This window comes from Schistocerca piceifrons, chromosome 8 (genome assembly GCF_021461385.2).
Source record: "Schistocerca piceifrons isolate TAMUIC-IGC-003096 chromosome 8, iqSchPice1.1, whole genome shotgun sequence".
NCBI classification, from domain to species: domain Eukaryota; kingdom Metazoa; phylum Arthropoda; class Insecta; order Orthoptera; family Acrididae; genus Schistocerca; species Schistocerca piceifrons.
The window spans coordinates 75,205,668-75,225,197 of NC_060145.1; the positions used below are offsets into that span (position 1 = coordinate 75,205,668).

The 19,530-nt window shown below is 42.3% G+C and overlaps 1 long non-coding RNA gene across 1 annotated transcript in view; it reads right to left on the minus strand.

Moving 5' to 3' along the window:
- Positions 1 to 16,330: 16,330 nt before the first annotated feature.
- LOC124711932 overlaps positions 16,331 to 19,530 on the minus strand; it is a 186,272-nt gene continuing 183,072 nt past the window's right edge. The window contains exon 3 of the long non-coding RNA XR_007005544.1: positions 16,331 to 17,658. This is a non-coding gene — a long non-coding RNA (uncharacterized LOC124711932). The remainder of the gene's footprint in view (positions 17,659 to 19,530) is intronic.

Here is a 19,530-nt window from a genome sequence, read left to right on the forward strand (position 1 = left end):
TAGCGATATCGGATATAAGAATTAAATCGATCTTGAAAGCGTTAAAAATGTATAATTTGTTGGCAAAATGGTTTGGGGAAAGCTCATGTAAAAGATTTCTGTTAGAAGGAAAAGCATTTACACATCTTGTTCACTCGCAGGGCGTTACGACACTAACGCAACTGCACAACTGTGAGAAAGGAAAGTGGCAGCGACCTCTCTACAGAAATCGTCTCACCATCGAACCCGAGCACCACCAAAAACGTTGTTCAAGATATCAAGGGATCTACAGTGTTAATAAAACGGGAAGAATGACTGCTATTGGTATGCTTCTGTATAAGCCCAAATCTCTAATTTTACCTTCGTGGTCTTTTCGTGAGATACGTGTAGGGGGAAGCAAAATGTTAATCTGTTCTTCAATGAATGTACGCGCTCATAATTGAAACAGCAAATAAACTCTGAGATGGATCTTTCATAGTGTCTGCCATTGGAGCTGGATGAACAACACCATGACGCTTTCGTGACCACCAGACGATCCCGTTATGAAGTTCTGATTTTCTAGAAAACAGTGAAAGGTGGCTACACTGAGTCACAGCGCCAGAGATTGCGCCAAAGATTATTATTCCGCCGCCTCCACTGGCGCAGTAGTAGTTCAGAGGATGTCGAGGGCAGTTGTTCTGTTGGGCGAAAGAGTAGATGCTGTTCGGTTGGTCTAATGTATAGATGGAAGAAGTTGCAATTGTCAGAGTGTATTTGAGGAGATTGGCTTTTGATTTATGACGCTGGTGTAATTTAAAATTTTCGTCAATATATAATGAGGTAAAAAGGTATTACAGTTTTTTTCAATGATAATGCCTCTTGGTCACAGGTACAGTCAACAAGGCATCTGGCTTGTGTTCATTTATTGGACTTGTAATTCTGGTTTTTATGTGCAATTATAGTATTTCTGGATTTTCAATTAGTTCATTGTAAATAGTGTTTAAAATATTTTGTCGTATTGAGAAAGAACCGAGCCAGATACATGTACGTTGAGTCACACTACCACACACAGAACAGTTACACTTGTGCTTTGTTGTTTCGTAGCTTTTATAGTTGCAGGGGACTTAATTAATCAATTGTGTTAATGTAAATTCCTTGTCATTCTTTATTTTTATTTTATGCAGTCAGATTGCGTGCTAATAATAGTCAGGGCCAACCGGTTACGAGACTTCGTATTAATAATATTTTTCATTAAGCCCCCATGCAACAGTTAAGTGGTACTATGCTTGTCCTGTCGCCAACGCTACCGTTATTGAAGTTATTGAAAGGAAGAAATTATGACAGACTTTTAGAAATTCAGGAAATTATAACAGACTTGTACACTCTTTTCCTTACTTTCATAACCTGTGTCATTTCCATCGTCACCCACAACAAACTTCGCTGGGGATGAGAAATACTGTGTATTGTACGATTCATTTGGGCTCTCAAACTGTAATAGAATTTCTCAACTCTCATTAATCTCTTCAGCTATGAATGCGCAAGTGAACAAACTACATTACTACATCACCGTACAACAATGAAAGCAGTGCCTTCTCGAAATGTATTTTAAAATCTGACCATATTAATTATTTCCGTGGGTCATAGCATTCACATGTGGAACCGTTTCAGTAATGTTGTACAGATTGATATTCTAGTCACGTTTGGAAAAGACTGCGAGACTGGCTGCTTTGACACCTAAAAAATGTCTCAGATATAGACGTAATATAATATCATTACCTCCTTTTCGTAATAATACCGTTGATATATGCTTTTTCTGCTTATAGTATTAATAAAATGCAGCTTTTTTCGTCTCTAAGGATTCAAAAAGTTTAAGGGGACGCATCCCCGAGTGTACTCCCGGGAACTCAAAAAATGTTTCAAAGGGCTCTGAGCACTATGGGACTTAACTGCTGTGGTCATCAGTCCCCTAGAACTTAGAACTACTTAAACCTAACTAACCTAAGGACATCACACACATCCATGCCCGAGGCAGGATTCGAACCTGCGACCGTAGCGGTCACGCGGTTCCAGACTGAAGCGCCTTTAACCGCACGGCCACACCGGCCGGCCGGGAACTCCCTGACTGATTAACAATACTCAAGTGTCGGTGGAACGAAGGTTTTGCATACTACCACGTGGACTACACTACCTGCGAATTCTTTCAGTGGGGCTCCGTCTGTCACTTGCGTATCGTGCGTCTAGTTTTATGTGATCGTTCCACTTTAAATCGACCCACATGCACGCATCTAGACGTTTAATGGACACCTGTTTCCAGTGATATGTCGCAGGAGAGCTTCTGTAAAGTTTGGAAGGTAGGAGACGAGGTACTGACAGAAGTGAAGCTGTGAGGATGGGGCGTGAGTGGTGCTTGGGTAGCTCAGATGGTAGAGCACTTGCCCGCGAAAGGCAAAGGTCCCGAGTTCGAGTCTCGGTCCGGCACACAGTTTTAGTCTGCCAGGAAGTTTCATATCAGCGCACACTCCGCTGCAGAGTGAAAATCTCATTGTGGCGCACTAAACATTTCAGTACAGTACCACTGTTCCTGAGTCATTCTGCTTTCCTTATCGGGTAACTTGTAATTTTCTTCAAGAATGTTGAGAGACATGGAGAATGGACCGGGCTACTGCTACAGCGGACTTAATTGTGCCGGCAGCAGAGGGTGCTCAGCCGCCACCACGAGCACGCTCTGCCGTGCCGAATGCGCGCGACACAGCTCCGCTCGAGTACCGGAATTAGACCGATGATTCGCGAGATGGATGAGCGGCAGCCCTCTAAATATAGGGCAGGCGGCCGGCCTGCGCTGACTAACTGCCGACGCTGTTGTCATAACTTCAAATACACCGGCGCGGAGCAGGTAGCGGCCGCCGCACCTAGCACGGGGGGCGCTGACGTCACATGGCAGAAGGCGACGATGCACTCTTATGCCGAGGTGCGCCTGTGTGACGTACTCGTCGAAGGAAGCGCTATCGTGCCTAACAATTACGTCTACGTGTATACTCCGCCACCAACCTTACGGTGTATAGCGGGAGGGTTTTCGTGTGCGCCACTGTCTCCTCATCCCTTACCTGTTTCAGTCGTGAATGGTTCGCGGGAAGAACGATTGCCGGTAAGACTCCGTGTGGGCTGGAATCTCTCTAATTTTATGTTCACTGTCTTATCGCGAGTTATGTATACGAGGAATCAATAAATTTTGTTGACTGTTATAGCAACGTACGCTCTAGGAGCAGCAAACTAAATTGTGATGCTGATTAGATTATGTTAGATTTACTTTCATTCCAATTGATCCATAGTGAGGATGTCCTCCAGGATGTAGAACATGTCAGAAAAACAATAATACATGACAAATATTTACAACTAAAACAAATAAGCTAATGTACCATTCCACAGGTCCCAAGTGGAATGATCGTCATTTTTTTAATGAACACTTTATGAAAGAATCATTTTACAAACACTAATGCACTGAATTTAAAATAAAAACGTTTTTTTATTTATAAGGTAATAAACATGTAATAGAACTACTATATTACTTATTTACAATGAACAATTTACTGCACTGAAATGGTGCAGAAGTTAGATTGTATTTACACACACTTATTTACAATGAACACATTACTGCACCGAAATTGTGCAGAAGTTATATTGTACACACACAAATCAGTTGGTTCTACTGAGAAATTGATCAATGGGGTAGAAGGAGTTGGCCACCAATAAATCCTTTAGGCTTCTCTTAAACTGAATTTCAATGGTTGTTAAGCTTTTTATGGCTGCTGGCAAGTTATTGAAAATGTGTGTTCCTGAATAATGCACACCTTTTTGTACAAGAGTAAGTGATTTTAAATCCTTGTGAAGATTATGAAGATTATTTCTTTTGCAGCGTCTGCCACTGGACTTTGTTGATACACTCTGTGACGCTTCGCCCTTAATAAATGAACCTATGACCAAACACGTTGCTCTTATTTGCATGTTCTCTATTTCCTCTTTGAGTCCCATCTGGTACCACCGAGCGAGGTGGTGCAGTGGTCAGCACCCTGGACTTGCACTCTGGAGGACAACGGTTCAAACCGGCCATACTGATTTAGGTTTACCGTGATTTCTGTAAAATCGCCTCAGGCCAATGTCGGGACGGTTCCTTTAAAAGATCACGGCCGACTTCCTTCTCCATCCTTATCTAACCCGACGAGACCGATGACCTCGCTGTCTGGTCCCCTCCCCCGAATCAACCAACCGCTCATCTGGTACGAAATCCATACTGACTCGTAGTATGTTCTTCCTCAGTGGAACGCACTAAACATTTCAGTACGGTACCTATATTACTGTCGCCGGCCGTTGTGACCGAGCGGTCCTAGGCGCTTCAGTCCGGAACCGCGCAATTGCTACGGTCGCAGGTTCGAATCCTGTCTCGGGAATGGATGTGAGTGATGTCCTTAGGTTCATCGGCGCCTTTATCTAAGGACGTTAGCCATAAAGTTCCGTTTATTACCAGAAAAAACGAAGTCCCGTAGTTAATTTTTTTGTTCGTTTGTAGTTACATTCCTGAGCTCCTAGTACACACTGAGATCCGACCGGCAAAGTACCGTAGCAAGCCACTAGAGAAACCAAAAGTAACTGAGCGCCCTTTGATGAAGTCGAGCACCGTACGGCAACACTAAACCACCATAGGACACTGTGGGTAAGTAGCACACAAGCTTCCAGCGTAGTCGCACGAGTCTGAATGAGGAACAACGAAGTTGCAGACCTGGAAACAAGACAGAGAGGCAATAAGCATTCATTTTATACTTATAGAAAACCTACAACCACAGACAGGATAAACCGAGCCAAATCGTGCACTGTTCAACGATACAAAAAAAGCCTTCTTTAATTCGATGATCCATTATATGACACGGGTTCCTTTGTCACTAGAAGTAACAGATACAGAACTCATCTTCCTTAAACAAATAGCTTATGTTAATGGATATAAAAGTAAACAGGTAATGAACATTTATTACAAGATAAAAAGGGAATGACAACACATGGAAACACTGTCAGAAAAACGAGAGCAAGAAAAAAATACGTCTAGAAAAACAACCGGACAAGTGCGAATTATACTCGTGCTCCGTGGGTTCTGTACAAACGTAATTAGATGTACAGTACAGACAGTTCATCCACCCCAATAATCGAGAATCACGACGATTTTTACCTATTATCGATATCGATACTGGCGAGATATGTGTCAAGGGAATTCAAAAACTTTCGACAGAGTATTAATTTTGAGTTAAAAAAAATGGTTCAAATGGCTCTGAGCACTATGCGACTTAACTTCTGAGGTTATCAGTCGCCTAGAACTTAGAACTAATTAAACCTAACTAACCTAAGGACATCACTCACATCCATGCCCGAGGCAGGATTCGAACCTGCGACGGTAGCGGTCGCGCGGTTCCAGACTGTAGCGCCTAGAACCGCTCGGCCACTCCGGCCGGCAATTGTTCTGTGGAACATTTTAATGGGTATTTTATGTTTTATTGCAACCTCATTCCAAACAACGGGAGTGCAATCGTGCATCGCTTACGAGTATTACTTTACTTTGAACCTTTACAGATGCTGACGTGTCGCAAGCATAGACTGTCAGGGAACGTTTGTAACGTGAATGAGCCGGTCAGGACTACATGGCAAATGCATCGTTTTCACAGCGGCTGGGGCCTCACTCCATCGTAGCTCAGCCAGTTAGCATAACATATTTGTGAATTATACATACAAAGCTTTCTCGTGAATCACTCTACATATTACTGAAAATCAAATCAAAATTCCTACAGTAGTTCCTGATATTTGGCAGATTACGAATGCAATGTAAGTTTGTAATCGCAAAAATATTTTCTTATGCGACATAATTACAAATTAACAATTTCGGGTTTTTTTAGTTCATTTTCGTCATTCCAGGAAAACCCTACAGGTCTGGATCAGAGAGTTTGCGAGTTTCAAAAAATGACTATCTTTTTATTGCATTGTCTTAGAAGCTTAAATTTTTTACGCCGCCAAGCGACCGTAGATCTTGGTATATGACGTAAATTGCAAGTTGATACCACGAGCCATTCCTGAGAAAAAGACGTCGCAACAGTCAGACAGACATACAGACTGACTGATAACGAAATGGTCCTTTAAGGGTTCCGTTTCTGCCGACTGAGGTACGGAATCCCAACACTCGAAAATTATTTTCTCAAATCCAGTGTAAGAGTAGGCTTCCAAGCTAACAACACTTCGCAGTAGCATCTTCGCCACAAAACTGGCCAAAAGCGCAGTAAATTTTTCAGTTCAGGCGTTTATAAAATCACATGTGACGATTGCAATGCTTTTGTATTGGGCAAATGGAACGTACTTTCGAAACAAGATTTAAAGAGTTCACATATACCTGCAATAAGACATTTATTGATCATTTTAAAAAAACTTGCCGGCTGGTGTGGCCGAGCGGTTCTAGGCGCTACAGTCTGGAGCCATGCTACCGCTACGGTCGCAGGTTCGAATCCTGCCTCGGGCATGGATGTGTGTGATGTCCTTAGGTTAGTTAGGTTTAAGTAGTTCTAGGTTCTAGGGGACTGATGACCTCAGCAGTTAAGTCCCATAGTGCTCACAGCCATTTGAACCATTTCAAAAAATCAAAAACATAAAAGAACAGGTAAAAAGCATACCCTGAAAATTTAGCACACCACTTCTAAAAGTATTTACCTCAGCTTTTTGAAGGACCTTGAAATGTTTGGCAGTAAGAAACAGCATCCTGATCGTGTCCTCAATGAACAAAATGATTTCAACCAGAACGTAATATTTGAATAATTTATTTCCTGACACGTGAGTTCCTAGTGTGAAGTGTCATCGTGTGTCGTGCAAGGCTTGCAGAGGTCAACAGCGCCGCCGTCATCTACGGCTCTTTGTGGACGCACGTCTCACGGGCAGCCCGCCGCTTTTTGGAGATGTTTCACATAAGTACTACCACATCGCTATTGGACGTCCTAGGTGTAATGGGTGAACGCGTAATTTTCTCTGTATTTCCGCGTGAGAAGGGTGTTAGGCACTAGATCCTTTAACCCCCTAAGGTGTTGGTTACTTTATTACATTTCACCTAATGTTACATACTGTTCCAGTTGACTGTACCTTTCTGTCACACAACGTTGCATTACTTTTTCTCCTTTTTTAGTTTATGAAAATACATTACTTTGCTATGTCAGAGGAGTGCCTCGATGACAGATTGAGGAACTCTGATGTGCCACGTCTCAGGGACGACAGACCCCACATAATCAAGATGTTTCATAGTGGGCCCCAGTGCTTCAATGACAGCGATTTGTTTTTGTACGGATGATACGATTATTTCCCTGATGGTCTCTACGTGCAGTTCCTGATGGAGATCCAAGATCCTTGGCCACCTAGTTGCTCCAAGGATTAACCACAAGCATCGGATTTTTTACGGTCTGCAGTAGTTTGAGATTTCTGTTACAGGTGGTCCCCCAGGGAAGAGCATACGTATAAGATTGACGGTAGGATCTTTGTTTGGTGCAGGGGTAGTTTGGTTCTCACGTTCAGGAGTTGTCTGAAATGGTATAACGTACTGGTGAAACAGGTGCATGACGATGCTGTTGCGTTTTCCCAGAGCGTGGTCTTAGAAGGGGAGTTTCCAGTCAGTTATCACTCTCAGGTATTTCACCTGATTTGTGCAAGAGAGTGCTAAGTTGCGCAGCGTGAGATGGTCTCTGAGGTCGGGCAGACGGCGAGTAAACTTAATGGCCTGCGTCTTCTCCTCAATCAGGATAATGCCGTTCGCTGCTGTCCATAACTGAATACGTATAAGCTAACGTTGGAGGCGCCGCACAGCTGCTTCGACTCTGTGGCTGCTGTTAAGGATCGCTGTTGTTGTTGTTGCGGTCTTCAGTCCTGAGACTTGTTTGATGCAGCTCTCCATGCTACCCTATCCTGCGCAAGCTTCTTCATCTCCCAGAACCTACTACAACCTACATCCTTCTGAATCTGCTTAGTGTATTCATTCTTGGTCTCCCTCTACGATTTTTACCCTCCACGCTGCCCTCCAATGCTAAATTTGTGATCCCTTGATGCCTCAAAACATGTCCTACCAACCGATCCCTTCTTCTAGTCAAGTTGTGCCACAAACTTCCCTTCTCCCCAATCCTATTCAATAACTCCTCATTAGTTATGTGATCTACCCATCTAATCTTCAGCAGTCTTCTGTAGCACCACATTTCGAAAGTTTCTATTCTCTTCTTGTCCAAACTACCTATCGTTCATGTTTCACTTCCATACATGGCTACACTCCATACAAATACACTCCTGGAAATTGAAATAAGAACACCGTGAATTCATTGTCCCAGGAAGGGGAAACTTTATTGACACATTCCTGGGGTCAGATACATCACATGATCACACTGACAGAACCACAGGCACATAGACACAGGCAACAGAGCATGCACAATGTCGGCACTAGTACAGTGTATATCCACCTTTCGCAGCAATGCAGGCTGCTATTCTCCCATGGAGACGATCGTAGAGATGCTGGATGTAGTCCTGTGGAACGGCTTGCCATGCCATTTCCACCTGGCGCCTCAGTTGGACCAGCGTTCGTGCTGGACGTGCAGACCGCGTGAGACGACGCTTCATCCAGTCCCAAACATGCTCAATGGGGGACAGATCCGGAGATCTTGCTGGCCAGGGTAGTTGACTTACACCTTCTAGAGCACGTTGGGTGGCACGGGATACATGCGGACGTGCATTGTCCTGTTGGAACAGCAAGTTCCCTTGCCGGTCTAGGAATGGTAGAACGATGGGTTCGATGACGGTTTGGATGTATCGTGCACTATTCAGTGTCCCCTCGACGATCACCAGTGGTGTACGGCCAGTGTAGGAGATCGCTCCCCACACCATGATGCCGGGTGTTGGCCCTGTGTGCCTCGGACGTATGCAGTCCTGATTGTGGCGCTCACCTGCACGGCGCCAAACACGCATACGACCATCATTGGCACCAAGGCAGAAGCGACTCTCATCGCTGAAGACGACACGTCTCCATTCGTCCCTCCATTCACGCCTGACGCGACACCACTGGAGGCGGGCTGCACGATGTTCGGGCGTGAGCGGAAGACGGCCTAACGGTGTGCGGGACCGTAGCCCAGCTTCATGGAGACGGTTGCGAATGGTCCTCGCTGATACCCCAGGAGCAACAGTGTCCCTAATTTGCTGGGAAGTGGCGGTGCGGTCCCCTACGGCACTGCGTAGGATCCTACGGTCTTGTCGTGCATCCGTGCGTCGCTGCGGTCCGGTCCCAGGTCGACGGGCACGTGCACCTTCCGCCGACCACTGGCGACAACATCGATGTATTGTGGAGACCTCACGCCCCACGTGTTGAGCAATTCGGCGGTACGTCCACCCGGCCTCCCGCATGCCCACTATACGCCCTCGCTCAAAGTCCGTCAACTGCACATACGGTTCACGTCCACGCTGTCGCGGCATGCTACCAGTGTTAAAGACTGCGATGGAGCTCCGTATGCCACGGCAAACTGGCTGACACTGACGGCGGCGGTGCACAAATGCTGCGCAGCTAGCGCCATTCGACGGCCAACACCGCGGTTCCTGGTGTGTCCGCTGTGCCTTGCGTGTGATCATTGCTTGTACAGCCCTCTCGCAGTGTCCGGAGCAAGTATGGTGGGTCTGACACACCGGTGTCAATGTGTTCTTTTTTCCATTTCCAGGAGTGTACTTTCAGAAACGACTTCCTGACACTTAAATCTATACTTGATGTTAACTAATTTCTCTTCTTCAGAAACGCTTTCCTTGCCATTGCCAGTCTACATTTTATATCCTCTCTACTTCGACCATCATCAGTTATTTTGCTCCCCATATACCAGAACTCTTTTACTACTTTAAGTGTCTCATTTCCTAATCTAATTCCCTTAGCATCATCCGACTTAATTCGACTACATTCCATTATCCTCGTTTTGCTTTTGTTGATGTTCATCTTATATCCTCCTTTGAAGACACTGTCCATTCCGTTCAACTGCTCTTCTATGTCCTTTGCTGTCTCTGACAGAATTACAATGTCATCGGCGAACCTCAAAGTTTTTATTTCTTCTCCATGGATTTTAATACCTACTCCGAATTTTTCTTTTGTTTCCTTTACTCCTTGCTCAATATACAGATTGAAGAACATCGTGGACAGGCTACAATCCTGTCTCACTCCCTTCCCAACCGCTGCTCCCCCTTCATGCCCCTCGACTCTTTTAGCTGCCATCTGGTTTATGTACGAATTGTAAATAGCCTTTCTCTCCCTGTATTTTACCCCTGCCACCTTCAGGATTTGAAAGAGAGTATTCCGGTCAACATTGTCACAAGCTTTCTCTAAGTCTAGAAATGCTAGAAACGTAGGTTTGCCTTTCCTTAATGTATTTTCTAAGATAAGTCGTAGGATCAGTATTGCCTCACGTGTTCCAACATTTCTACGGAATCCAAGCTGATCTTCCCCGAGGTCGGCTTCTACCAGTTTTTCCATTGGTCTGTAAAGAATTCGCGTTAGTATTTTGCAGCTGTGACTTATTAAACTGATAGTTCGGTAATTTTCACATCTGTCAACACCTGCTTTCTTCCGTAAGCACGACTTGTGGAAGTAACGGCAGGTCACTCACGTACAAGATGAATAGAATCGGTGACATCTCAGAGCCTTGAAGGATACTCTCCGGAAGTTGATGAATGCTGAACCGCTGACAATCTATTCGGACATAGCAGCGCCTTTCTTGAAGATGTCTGTCAATAACTTTCGTGCAGCAGTCCGGCGTAGTGGGGACGTCATGCAGTTCGGTGAGCAGCTTATTCTTCTACACTCGATCAATGGCTTTTCACTGTCAAGAAGGGTTCGTCGCTTTACACGCTATATACAGTGCTCCCTAACCCGGAGGAGCCGGACTTCGGCCAGCAGGCATGGCTGGAAGGAAAACTGGCCAGGACGCATCGTATCCCCTTCGGTGATTGCTGAGCGAAGTCGTTGGGGTATGATTCATTCCAATATTTTATAGAGTGTTGGCAGATGGTTTTGCGGTTTGTGATGGTCCTTCCCAGCCTTGGTAGTGGTATAATGCAATCGGGAAGTATCGCTGCAAGAGGCACTGTTAAAAATGCGAATCATCAACAGCAGTGGTTTCCGCAGCAACTTCTTCAGCCGTTACTTCGTTGTACCGTCCGATCCGGGGAGTAAGTCGTCGCCGTGACGTCGTACCAAAGAAGAACTGCAACCAACATAAACCTACATGAAACTACGAGTAGTTTGCACCATCTAGTGACGACCGCTATTCTTTGCTGCCTTCCTACTATCAATTATACTATCTCTCATTTTATTGCAATGTTGCTGTAATTTACTTTCTTCTGTCTCTTCAAATCCGATTTGCTTTCTAATTTCATTTTTACTTCTTATTGTTCTAACCAAAATTTAAATTGGAACATAAGAATCACACTAACATACATGCCCTCGAACTTTGTTCCATCTTCTTTCTTTATAAGTAGTAAATTAGAGTCGCCAAAACTTATTTGTTAAGCTTGATTTCTGTTATCAGGTCATATTTTAAAACATTTTGTTCTGTTCTGATCAGCTGCAAACTCTCAAAAGACTAATAGGCCTTTTTTATGTGGGTAAATATAAAAAATAGCGTTTTTATGCACAAATGAGAATATTTGTAAGTATTGTGTCTCTAAATGACTGTTCATTTAATTTCTTTGTACAGTTATCTGCACATAATGCGTACATCAACGACCTCTAGGATAGCTCTTGCACACCATATATACTGGTTGAAGCGTGCATGGAAATTTTGACTCGTGTTGTTATTACACATTTGTGACTTACTGCGCTGGAGCAAAATGAGAAGTATATTTTTTATATTATAATTTATTTATCAACCTTTTAATTAGAAGGCAGTAATGCTTTCTTCTTTTTCTTCTATCGTATATTCTGAAGATGGCTACTGCATAGCCGAAACTGGTAATTCTGTTCAAAAAACTTTGGGATTAAGACAATTAAATAAAAAAAATTATCCAGATGAAAATTAACACCACTAAAAATCTTTTAGGTTTATAACTTGTTTTTTGTGGTGATTTGAACTTTAATATTACCGTCTTAGAGTGTGATTCAACTAGGTTACACGATAAATCAGTTAAATCTAAAGGCTGTAAATTCAACTGAATACCTGGGGATTACAACTACGAAAAACTTAAAACGGAACGAGCACGTAGATAATGTTGTGACGAAACCACACCAAAGACTGAGATTTATTGGCAGAACACTGAAAATGCAAATGGTCTACCGAAGAGACTGCTTACACTGCACTTGTTCGCCCTCTTCTGAGGTATTGCTGTGCAGTGTAGGATCCGCTTCAGATAGGATTGACGAAGGACATCGAAAATGTTCAAAGAAGGGTAGCTCGCTTTTATTAACGCGAAATTGGGCAGAGTGTGCCAGGGGAATGATACGTGAATCGGGGTGGCAGTCATTAAAACAAAGGTGTTTCTCGTTGCAGCAGGATCTTCTCATGAAATTCCAATCACAAACTTTTTCATGCCCCTATGAAATTATTAACATAATAAAATAAGAGAAATTATAGCTCGCACGGAGAGGTGGGTCGATGAATCCTCTACCAGCACTTAGTTGTGAATTGTAGACTAATCATGTAGATGTAGACGTGAACGTAAATGTAGATGTAGGTAGTGAAGAAAGAAGAGATGTCTAAACATGATCGATAATCGATGTTTATTTGTTACCCGGATATGGTTTTTTCAGTTGTGGACATAATACGAGAATGAGACACGATTGAACACACTTCTAATTCACTGTATGACCAACTCTGCGATTTACTGAGTAGCACTGCCTTCTACACATGTGGCAGGCCTGGGTTGAATCCGTGCTACCAGCTTCAGATAGAGAGCCCATCTCAGTCTTTCTGCACGTGGAAGGAATGGCCATTCTTTCAGTGATGCCCAGGTTTCACTCGATTCCTGTTGTTGCTGTCTCCTGTCTGAAGGTTTCTTTTTCCCGCTCTCCGCTCTAGGCTAATCTGTGCAAGTGCCTTCATCTCTGCATAACCACTGTACTGTTCACCCACTTGATCTTGCGTACTTCTTTCAACGTACGTCTCCCTTCTCCACCCGCTCCCCTGCTACTCACCCACCCACCCATCCTCGCCACCACTTCCGTTAGTTACCACATCAATTATTCCTTGATGCTTCGGGATGCACCATACCAACGTATCTCTTCTTTTAATCACATTCTGCCATTGAGCTCTGTTCACTTTGAAGCGATGTGCTACTCATTTCAGGAGATTATCAGTTCTTTTCAAATTACCCATCAACTCCTTTGCAGTTCTGACAGAATTACGATGTCATAGATAAAACCTAAAAACCTTATTTCTTTCCCCTTTCCTTTCCTGCGCGAAACATGCTTCCTCACTAATTCTCGTACAGGCATCTTCATTACGTTTCGCAGCTGGATGGTTGATGCTGCAATCTGGTAAATACATACTCTCACAGAGTAAATCTATGAAACGGTTGGTATCCTCGAAGGATGTTCAAAAATGGCTCTGAGCACTATGGGACTAAACTTCTGAGGTCATCAGTCCCCTATAACTTAGAACTACTTAAGCCTAACTAAGCTAAGGACATCACACAGATCCATGCCCGAGGCAGGATTCGAACCTGCGACCGTAACGGTCGCGCGGTTCCGGACTGTAGCGCCTAGAACCGCTCGGCCACACCGGTCGGCGAAGGATGTTCAAGGCTAAGGATTACCTGTTCTTTCACTTGCCGCAACCCCATACCCTTAGGTATGGGGCAGTAGCAGAGAGTGAAGAAGAAGCCTTCCTATAAGCATAACGTCGCAACCGCCGCCTGAGGTCAACGCACTGCCTCAAACACCACACTTCTCTACTGTTCAACATGCCTGAAGGACATCTTAATGTTGTGCAGACTGCTCATTTTGCACTCATAAAGTAAGTAGTTAAGTACTCTCTTGCATGTGCTATGAATCTGTTTTGAAATACCTAGGTGTGATGTATAACGTGTCAACTAATTTAGAAAAATTATGGCTCTCCTGTGTAACCGTATCTTACATAATGCCCACTTATATGAGTTGCTTCTGTTTGTGTTCGCAGTACTGATAAACACCGTGTGCCCTACTTGTGTGAATACAACAAATACTAAATAAAGAACACTGACGTTTCGTCATACGATTAATGATAAGTGATTTAACGGTATGAGGCCGCTGTTGTCACCACTATATAAATTTATGAAAACTAACATTTTATGACGTAGAGACCGGTACTTGAGTCCTAACCATTTTCTTTAGCAAACAATGCTTCACAGAACATGTAAGTAGCTCTCTGTACGTGCAATTTGCATCCCTGAGTTTCTGATTGACGATGTGAGTAACGTATTTCAGCTTTTGGACCTATGTTTGTTAATCGTGTATTCCAAACTATCGAGCTATAATTTGCCACGTTTAACTATATCTAAGAAAATATTATATCTTGGCGTAGACAATAAGAGTGTGGTGCCTATTCCAGCTTCTTCTTCGGCTGCTAGGTTTTTAACGGGAACTTCAGAATCCGGTCTTGCCCCAGAATTCAAATCAGATACCAATCAGCTGGGCCAGAAGACACCGATTCAATCTGGGTGACTGTAGTGTCGATAATGAAACTTCGAACTAGTCCTCGTTCGTTGCTATCATCTTTCAGTTATCAATCGGAACTAAAAAGTGTTCATTCCAAGTACAGTTAAAACACATCCTCCTCCCCATTACAGCCGCAACGGAATATCTTTGCGGAAAGTTATTTATGTCGTAGGAAGGAAGAAGAAATGCTGAACAAATTCTGAATACATCTGGAATACTTTGTCCTGAATGAAATACAGAATTTATTGCCTGAACGTCTTGTTGCTAAGAGGACAGTAATCGCAAACATATACACGTGAATCATTTCATAGCAAATTAAACAAAGAAGAAAAGAAATATGATTTATCGTTCCCGAAAAGATAGCCTCAAATAGTTTTATCACATTTTGCTACTTCTGCCAGATGTTTGATTAATATGTGGCCTGTGAATTTTGTATAATTTTAAGGAAAGTGATGTGTCCCTACTTGTTTATTTCCTACAAGAACGGTGATATTCTTGTTTATTATTAACAACTGTCTGTACGAAATCGAAACTCTGTTGTTATCAGCGTCCTTTCTTATTGATTCGTGTTCTTTAAACTCCAGTTTATTTCTCGTACGAATAATCAGACCAGTGCCAAATGAGGTTTTAGGAAACAAATTCTTGCATTCATAAATCGTATTTCTTCGCATTCGTAATTTCATAATGCATAAATCTTCGCTGAATGAACGTTTTCAGAGAGAAGTTCCACTTACCTTTCAGAGTCACAACATAAGAAAGCACAACAAATGATAAGCCAAATCTTTTTATTCAAGAGTCGTCACAAGTGTAAATCTTACGTGTCGTAAAATTGGATAAATAGGAGCAGCGGGGTGAAGAGAAAACGAAACTTCTGAAAAACTTCTCTGCTATCGTGTCACAAGACAATGGGAATACCATTCAGAAATTTGTATGTCTAGGCTGGCAGTGAACCAATCTAACAGGGAATTTATGAATTTTAATGTCGGTGACGCTTCTTTGAACTTTTTTTTGAGTACCAATGTAAGCTGTGTTGTATTTAATTTAAGTACATACTAAGCAAATTTACAATTCCATTTCACAACCGAAAAGTTCAGTTTAAAAGTACACTTTAAACAGAATTGTTCTTCGGCTCTTTGAAAATGCAGGGTTGTCCCTTCGGAAATTGAGGGGTGAATAGAAACAGTAATCTTCAGTGTTTCTTCAGAAGAATACCAAGAATTTGACAGAAATGAAGAATCACCTTACTCTGTTCTCAAGCCAGGAGATAATGCTGTGATTAAATAATATGGAAAAAATAAGCATTCCTGCACTTAAAAGTTGTAATTTAGAAGGCAAACATTGTGTTGGTGTTTTTTGAATAAACAAGCCCGATCAAACACGTTGAATAGTAGACGTCAGATGAGTAGAAATTTTTTAGTCAAGAAGTACTTCTGGGGGGTACGACTTGTAGATTCAAAGATATCATTTTTCACCATTATATCAGTGACTTAATGTGTCAACAAATCAACCAAATTCAGCAGCCCAATATTAAAATAATTAGAGATATAACAATCTTTATTTCGAAAACAGAATAAACAAATTCAATTCATGCAATATTTTTAGTTTATGTATTGAGTATCGCTTTTTTGAAGCAGATAAATTTTGTTTCTTATTCTTCTAGGTCAAAACTATTTTGATATGTATCCAGAACAATGTCCTGTTTCTATTCACTCTGATCTGCAAGGTGAATGGCGCGAGGTTCAAAATCTATAAGTTTGAGCGCAAGACCTATAAACCCGTATAATTTTCATTTTCACATTTCTTTTTAAAAGTATCAGTTTTTTCTTTTATAGTTGAAAACTGTTCTATTCTCACCCCACTTTAAGGTATATGTGCATTACTGTGATGAAAGGGGTGTTAAATTGTACAGACCAGTTCGGGCATGCAGAGAAAATTTTTTATTCTTATTCTGAACTAGTTTCATTATGATTTTATCACTCTCATTATCACTCCCTTTTGAAACTATAAGAATGCCATATCAAGTGATAGGTTTTCGTGTATGTGCTTTATTCTAACTTTAGCTCGTAGCAATTTTTGAGAACATTTATCGTGGAGAATATCAGCGATCTCGATCGAACATTTTGAAACTGAACTAAAAACATTCCTGACCGCAATAAAATATTTATTGGCAATGGTAACCAGTGTCGGCCAAACTGTGACCATTTTCAGATCTTATACACTGTGATGACAGGCGGTGAGCGGAGCAGGTATCGTGGATGCACGAACGTCAGCTGCTCACAACTTTCAATTAATCAGCCTTGCACTGAACTAAATGTTTGAAATAATCTTTCTTGACCGTGTTCGTATTTCTGTTACCCAAGGAGGAAGCTACACCTAAATCTTGGAAGTTTTCTGAGAAACAGTTAGCAGATTTGGAAGTTGAAAGACTTAATGTGGACTAAAAACACTTTCAATTGTCCTGGTAAAAATGTTAGCTTCATCGAAAATTTTCAGTGTTAAAGTGTATCTCTGGAATGGAGAGCGCTGTAAATAATCTGTAGTTGAACTGTGAGATTTTCATCAATTACAAATCTCAAACTACTTTCAATTTATGCAGTAAGCCGCACTCAAAACAGGAAAATAATTTTCAATAAACCTGTGCAAAATAAATAATCACTGTACGCTTTTTAAATGGGAAGTGTAACAAAATATTGTTCACTTCCTGCTGACTTTAGTATAACGTGGTAATAACATAACAGATGCTGACAGTAAGACGTCAGTCACCTTACTGTTACATAGTCTCCTTACATGTTAGTTAATTAACACAATGACATTCATATGTTTTTCAATTACAATTAGTTTTGTAAGTAAAGCAATCGACAGCAGTGAGCAGCGACAGTCGTCAGCTCGATCCTCCTGCCCGCGGTGCACGTCGGGTAGTGTGTGGTGGTGGCGGCGGGTTATTATCTCTGGCGGAAGCGACGAATATCCGGCCGTCGGTGCGTTGCGGCGCTCTTCCTCACGCCATGAAACAAACAAAAACATTAATGTACAAAATCTATCAAAATAACATACTTAAGCTAATCTTCCACTAGCGCACATTATGGCAGAAAGAGTCCTGGTGCAACTACGGCTAATTTCCGTTACATCGTAGGATGTAAGGGGCTGGACGGGGAAGAGCAGGGGTGCTGTTTAACGTTTTCTGTAGAAGTCGCAGTTTACGAGATGCTCCAGAAAAATATGAAAAGGTGAATGTGTTTTATCCATAATGGATGCGGGTGAACTACGTGACTGTTCCGTTACAGGGTGTAGAATAATAACCATTTACAACAGGTGATTTTATGTAACACACGACCGGTTTCGGCCTCGTGCCCATCTTCAAGTGATTTACGTTCTGGCACACGTTTCCATACTCAGTGCTGGAGAGCACTGTTTAAATCGAAAACAAGTGATGTGATGATGAATAAAGCTGGTGTGTCGATATCGTATTCACCGTACATTTGTCACACTTTTGTACAAAAATATTTATTAGCTACCATACTAATTACAGATGCTTCCATATTATGTCTTTGATAGTGCCACCTTAGGTGTTGGTATTTTCAGACACACATGCACTTGAATGTAAACCACCTGAAGATGGGCTCAAGCCCGAAACCGATCGTACTGTTCAAAAATTTGCGGCTAAACGAATTTTTCCACAAATTTTCCTTCATTGACTGGGCCATCTGTTAAAAAGGCTGGTTTGGAGCAGCTCTCCACATTAGTATATAACGTGCAGGTCCTATCATCTCTGCGTAAGTGCTGCAACTTAGCAACTTACGTCCGTCTTAACCTGCTTACTGTATGCGAGCCTTGCTTTTCCTCCGTAACTTATTACCTCTTCGCTTCCCTCCATTACGACTCCTTGTTGCCTCAGGCTGTGTCCTGTCAACAGAGTCCTTCTTTCAGTTAGTTGGACTGTGCCACAAATTTCTTCTGTCTCCAGTTGGTTTCTGTACCTCCACATGAGTCGTCCGATCTACGCACAGAGTCTTCAGCACTCTTCTGTAGCACCACATTTCAAAAGCTTCTCCGTGGCTCTTGTCTGAACTGTTTATTGTTCACGTTTCACTTCCGTATAAGGCTACGCTCCAGACAACTACATTTAGAAAAGTCTTCCAAATTTTTAAATGTACATTCGATGTTAAAATGGAAATTTGTGGTAACGTCTTTGGGACCAAACTGCTGAGGTCATCGGTCCTTAAGCTTACGCACTACTTAATCTAACTTCAACTAACTTATGCTATGGACAACACACATAACCATGCCTGAGGGAGGACTAGAATCTCGGACGGGGGAAGCCGCGTGGACCGTGACAAGGCGCCTGAGACCGTGCTGCTACCCCGGACGGTATTCGATGTTAATATATTTATCTTTTTCATAAATGTTTTTCTTTCTATATCCTGTCTGCATGTAATATTTTCATACACTCATGTATGCATGAAGATTAACAATGTCCCCGTCTGTAATGGAGTGTGTGATTATTCCGTATTTATGACGTTTCGAGAGCACCTTAGCTGTACATAAAGTATTTCTCTCTTTGTTTCTCTAATTTGTGTACGTCATTAATAACGGTACACATATAAGGAAAGCACAGGTTTTCTTGGAATAATGGGACGATGTATCGATTACGAACATATTAAAAGAACCCAAGTCATTGTTTAGGGCAGAGCTATCTGAAGAAGTTGTTGCTAGATCAACGAAATGTGATAGCTAATTTCTCTTTCAGTTAAATTGCACACTACGACTGGCTCTGAGAAACAGGAATACTGTCGCTAGCCTAATAGTACTCGGTATTTGTTAACTTCAGAACTGATGGACATCGTTCGGTATACAACCACCAAGCT